Source organism: Chanos chanos, chromosome 4, assembly GCF_902362185.1.
Source record: "Chanos chanos chromosome 4, fChaCha1.1, whole genome shotgun sequence".
NCBI classification, from domain to species: Eukaryota; Metazoa; Chordata; class Actinopteri; order Gonorynchiformes; family Chanidae; genus Chanos; species Chanos chanos.
This window is the reverse complement of record NC_044498.1, coordinates 28,522,790-28,529,366: the sequence shown is the minus strand read 5'-3', so window position 1 is coordinate 28,529,366 and position 6,577 is coordinate 28,522,790.

Genomic DNA, 6,577 nt, shown 5'->3' with positions numbered 1-6,577 from the left:
TCTTGTTCTCCGCTGTCGTAGCGAGTTCTCTATCTTCGGCTGCATTATATAAAATCCGTAACTATGTACTCACTGAACGCATTAACAGCAGCAGGCATACTCATACTCAGTATAAAGTCGTATCTACAAACAGCTAAATAAAAATTCGTTCCGTTTCTGTGGTAAATGTGAGTTTCTTCTCGTACAAGTAACCATAATTGTCATCAAATTCACCAACTGTGCTTTTGATCTTTACATGGCTAATGAGTTCGCCAGTAAATTACAGACAACCTACTGAAGCCACCGCAAAGACTTCGGCGAGATTTCTTTGACATCGTTAAAGAGGCACCAGGCCGTGATGTAGCATATGATGCACATTTTAGCTGACAGTGTTAAAACATTTTTTAAATTCTGCGTACATGCTACATACTTTTACAATTGGATAATGTAAAGATGACTTAACGCCTACAACAATTATAGCAAAATTTAAAAGAAAAAATGTTATTCATTTCCATATTTGTTTTTTTTTTTTTTGTTTTTTTTTAATTTATTTTTTATTTATTTGAAAACAGGATAACAAAAATACAAAGTACAACAATACTTCACAAGACAAAACAAACAAACTACAAACTAACAAACAATAAAAAAAAACAAACAAAAAAAAAAACAACAAGATCAACCACAAATAAAGTCAAAAAAGGAAGAGCAAGGGGAAAGAAAACAAGATGGAAGAAGAAAAGAAAAAAAAAAAAGACGGGGAAGGAAAAAAGGGGGAAAAAAAATTAACAACAGTTAATTAACCAAATAAATAAGATAAATACATCATTCTTTGTATATATGTATTTATGTATGAAGGTTGAACAACAAAACATAACAAGACTGACAAGACATGATGGGGCAAGACAGACAAGACTAGACAATCTGGGCTGGTGGGACAAACTGCACACTGTGTTAGGAGGAGAAAATAAATAAAAGTTGAAAAGAGTAGTAATGTTATGGGTCACTTGTAGGGAGAGGAATCAGCGTTTAAGGTATTGTAGAAAGGGGGACCAGGTGTCTTCATAGGATTTAATGCTGTTTTTCTGAGATGCGGTAAGTATTTCTAGATTTGAATGGTCTGTTAGTAGGTTGAGCCAGTGAGCTATGGATACCTTGGTTCTGTCTTTCCAGTTCAGTAATATGGTCTTTTTGGCGATGGTTAGCGATATTAATATGAATGATTTAAGATGTTTAGATGTGTGTAGCGTAGAGACATCGCCAAGTAAGGCTATGATGGGGCATACGGAGATGCTGAGGCTAAGGATCTCAGATAGCTTGCTCATAACCTCCGACCAAAAGTTTTGGACGTGTGGGCAGAGCCACATGGCATGAAAGTAATCATCTGTTGAGGTTGGACAATGTGAACATGTATTACTTTGGCTAAAGCCCATGCAGTAAAGTTTGTGAGTGGTAATGTGGGTTCTGTGAAGGACTTTATACTGTATAAGTTGGATTTTAGAATTACATGTCATAGAGAATGTGTTATTGCATATGCTTTGCCAGTTAATATCTGTTGGTAGGTTATTTATGTCTGTGGTCCATTTGTCTATAGGGATTGATGTTGTGCTGTCTTCAGATGCTAGAAGTTTGTATATTTGGGATAACTTTTTTTGAGGTTTGAGTGATTGTAACTTTGAATAGAGGGGAGGGATATGATTGTTAAAGTTCCTAGTGTTGATGGTTTTTTTAATGACTCCTTTTAACTGTATATACTGGAAGTAGCAGTGGTCCGGTATGATGTATTGTTTTTGGATGTGGTCGAAGGTCATGAGCAAGCCATCATTGAGTAACCGTCCCAGGCTGGTTACTCCTCTCTCATTCCAGGTTGAGAAGAAAAAGGGTTTGTTATTGATTAAAAACATGGGATTATGCCACAATGGAGTATGGATAGATGGTGAGAGACTGTAATGAAGAACTTCATTTGACTTCCACCAAGCGGTTAAAGTGGTGCTAATAGTGTTGTTTTTGTAACAGTTGTGAGTTTTTATGGATTTATCTATAAATGGGAGATTTTTGACGCTCAGTTCTTCAGTTAAAGTATTTTCGATGTCTAGCCAAGGCGGATTGGTGTTATTTGTCCAGTGGTGAATGTACAGTAATTGGTGTGAGAGGAAATAGTAAAGGAAATTTGGGGCCCCAAGTCCTCCATATTGTTTGGGCTTTTGGAGTGTAGATAGTTTAATTCGTGGTTTTTGGTTTTTCCAGTAGAATCTAGTGACTGCACTATTGAGAGAGGAGAACCAGCCCGGGGGTGGGGTGACAGGCGTCATGGCAAAGAGGTAGTTTATTTTTGGGAGGATGTTCATTTTAACAGTTGAAATTCGGCCAATTAGAGATAGTGGTAATTTATTCCATCTTTCCAGATTGTCTTTTATTTCTTGTAGTAGGGGGGTGAAGCTCAGTTTGAATAATTCGTTTAGATTTGGAGAGATGTGGATTCCAAGGTATGTAATAGATTTTGCTGTTCGTTTGAAAAGGGGGACCTCAGCCTCAGTATCCCAGTTGATCTTGGTTATAGGCAGAATCTCTGATTTTGTCCAGTTGATGGAGTAGCCAGACACCCTACTGTAGTTACTGATCAGAGTTTGGACTGCTGGAAGTGAAGATGAGGGGTTTGCAATGTATAACAGAATGTCATCGGCATACAAACTGATTTTATGGTGGTGTGAGTTTGATTGGATACCTGAGATATGGTCACATTGCCTAATGGAAGCAGCCAGTGGTTCAATGAAAAGTGCAAACAGTAATGGGGACAATGGGCATCCTTGTCTAGTACCTCTTTGTAACTGAAATGGTTTTGATATAAGTCCATTGGTTATAACAGATGCAGTGGGTGAATTGTATAGTGTTTTAATCCAGCTGGTGAAATATGGCTGGAATCCAAAATGATTAAGGGAAGTGAAGAGAAAGGACCATTCTACTCTGTCAAACGCCTTTTCAGCATCAAGTGTTGCTATGAAGAATGGTGGTTTGTTTGGAGAGGTGCTATTTTTATAGAAATTGATCAGGTTAAATAATCTTCGTGTGTTTTCTGAGGAATGCCTCCCCTTAATAAAACCGGTTTGATCTATGTATATTAATGATGAGATTACAGATTCCAATCTGATTGATAAAGCCTTGCTTATAATTTTTATGTCTGTGTTGATTAATGATATGGGCCGATAGTTGGAGCATTGAGTGGGGTCCTTATTTGGTTTTGGGATGAGTGTGATATAGGCAGTGTTCATATGATGGGGGATAGTGGTATTTTGGTGGATTTCAGATATCACTTTAAAAAAAAGAGGTGAAAGGAGAGGCCAGAACTGTTTATAAAATTCTGCTGGGTAGCCATCTGGTCCTGGTGATTTATTGTTAGGCATGAGATGGAGTGCTCTGGTGATTTCTTCTAGGGAGAGAGGTACCTCTAGATTCTCTGCTTGGGTTTGAGTTAGTTTGGGTAGGGAGACATTCCTCAGAAATGTTTCGGCATCTTTAGGTGAGGTGCTCTGGTTTGAGGTGTAAAGATTTGAGTAGAAAGATCTAAAAGAGCCATTAATTATGGAGGGGTTTTGGGTTATATTTCCGGATGGGTCTATGATTGAGGTAATGATAGATTTCTCTGTTTGTTGCTTCAGCTGATTTGCTAAGAGTTTACCTGTTTTATTTCCAAATTCAAAATGTTGCTGTCGGAGTTTGAGGAGAATACCTTCGGTTTTCTTGTTCAGTATGTTGTTTAGTTCATGTTTAGTTTTCAGGAGTTCCTTCATTACTGAATTGGTAGGTGTATGCGAGGCCAGAAGGTCCAATCTCTTCACCTCTTTCTGTAGCTCATGTTCTTTTGCAATTTCTTCTTTCTTTTTGTATGCGCAGTATGATATTATTTTCCCTCTCATAACTGCCTTTGCAGTTTCCCATAGTGTACATGCTGTTATTCCATTAATGTCATTGATTTCGATAAAGGATGCCCATTCGTTTTTGAAGTAGTTGTGAAATTCTTTGTCTTTAAGTAATGAATTATTGAAGCGCCATCTAGGTGGGGGATGGGGTTGGTGTTCTGCTAAAAAAATAATACTAATGGGGGCATGGTCAGAGATGATAATGCTATGGATGGCTGGGTCAGTTATTTTGTGTGTAATGGAGTTGTTTACCAAAAAGTAGTCTATACGGGAGTATGATTTATGGTAAGGTGAATAATATGAATATTCTTTATTACCTGGATTTTTCAGTCTCCAGACATCCATCAGTCCATAATCTGACATGTACTGTTTAAGTAAGGATGAAGAGTGGTTGGGTTTATTAGTGGAGGTTGATGATGAGCGATCTATGTCTGGGTCCAGTACTATATTAAAATCACCGCCTAAGATGATATGGGAGTCAGGAAAGTTAGACAGTGCTGAGAACAATGAGTGGAAAAAGGAAGGAGAGTCTGCATTGGGGCCATAGATATTTGCTAGAGTTAGAGTATCTTTTCCGATGGTTCCGGTGGTAATGATATAGCGACCCTCTGGATCGGTCAATGTTGAGTTGTGAGAAAATGATATGTTCTTACTTATTAAAATGGAAACGCCTCGTTTTTTGGAGCTAAATGTGGAGTGGTATGTCTGGCCAATCCATCTGGCTGTAAGTTTCCGAGACTCTGCCTCTGTAAGGTGGGTTTCCTGTATAAAGCAGATATCAGATCTTAGTTTGTTTTTTATGTGATTTAATATTTTTGTTCTTTTTGCAGGGGAGCTGATTCCTCTTATGTTCCATGATGTTATTTTCACTGGCAGTACCATGTGGTTGGTATTATGGTGAATGGTATTGAATTACACAGTGTGCAGTAAGGATCCATGTGGGGGAAGATTTTGAATGTGAGAACATATAACAAACCCAGAATGTACATGTAACATAAACACAGAAACATACAAACACTCATTAGCGCATTAAGGAGCATTGGTGAAATTGGGGATTGGTAATGGGGTTGGGAGGTCATTTGAAGACTCAGCTGTGTACAGCAGGCCTGGAGCAGAGTTGAAATATTACAGCAGTTAAGCCATTGTTATAAGGTCTTTGGATTTGTTTTTTTATAAGCAGTGAGCAAGGCAGATAGAAGGGACGATGGGGAAAAAAGTATAGTGGATTGGGACTGAGGGATAGAAGTAGGACTCTTAATGAAGAGTAATACTGGTGTAGAGAGATGCGATTGAAATGAAGTAGAACGATAGAGATACAAGGCAGGAAGGACAGAAGGGGAAATGAGAGTAAAGTGAGGGTGATTGGGGGGGGGGGGCAATTGTAGGTGCCACTGAGTTTGCCCACACATACACACACGCACACACGCACACACATACACACACAAACGCACATACACACATACACCCCAAAGGCAGGCTTATTTCACTCGTCAACAGAATGGACTTAATGTTACGTTATCCAGGGTGTTGTACCCAGACATGGGCTAGCTTCCCTTGTAACAATAACGGTTTTAGGGCGGTGTTGTGTGAGCTGTTGTGTTTTGGAGCATGTCTGCTCTCCACCTCTCCTCCCAGCTTTAGCAGATTAGGGGCCAAGTGCCATCTCAGGGGCACGTCAGTGGGATTGAGTCCAGAGCAGGAGAGTGTGGCTACTCACTCTCCCCTCTGGTCTCTTCCTACGGGCTCGGGGGCCGAACCTGCAACCCTCCAGCAGCACGTTCGCCTCACCCACCTCTAGGCTACCACTGCCCCAAGATGTTTCCAACATACATAGAAAGGAGGGGAGAGCGGTAGCTTTATCAGCTGTGGTCATACAACATGTATTCAGGATCTGTGACTGTTGGGCGTCTTGCCCATACCGCTCTATATGGCTTGGAAGTAGTCCAAATTTCACACATACAGACCAATCATATCTCACAATACGCACTGCTCTCAGGGCTTGAAACCTTTGATATCTTGAACTTATATTGCTTGGAAACAGCCCGGAGTATCCATTGCACTCTCACAGACATACCTACACATTCACTCTTTGTATGTACACACTCGCCCCTCTCTAGTAACTACACTGTTCTTATAACTCATCTTGAGATAACATTTAATGTCACAATGTCTATATATCACTCAGTTGATGAATGTGTATGTACATGTGCATAGTCATGGGTTTGTGTATATTAACGCTCAGATGCTGTCCCTCCTCTGCTTCTTTCCTCCGCTTCTCCTGCTTCTCTTCTCTGTCCCTGCTTTTACCTGAGCTGCATTTCCAGTGTACAGTACATGCAAACTTTCAACTCGCTTGCATCCCACACTGAGTTTGACCACTGCATTTAGCATAAGTATAATCCACTACACACAAGGTGCAATGCAGACTGACACATATACCAAAAAAAAAAAAAAAAAAATTAAATAATACATAAATAAATAAATAAACAAATAAATAAAGCATAACGTAAGCACATATGTACATACATGCATGATTTATTTTCTCCACCTTCTGCCCTCAAGAACTCCAAATTCCAGATATTACACTGTTAGGATTAGACAGTTATATTTCCAGTAGTTCTCAGTTAACAGACGGTCCGTGGTTCAGAGGACTGGTATTGGGTAACGTCACTATAGCCAAGGGG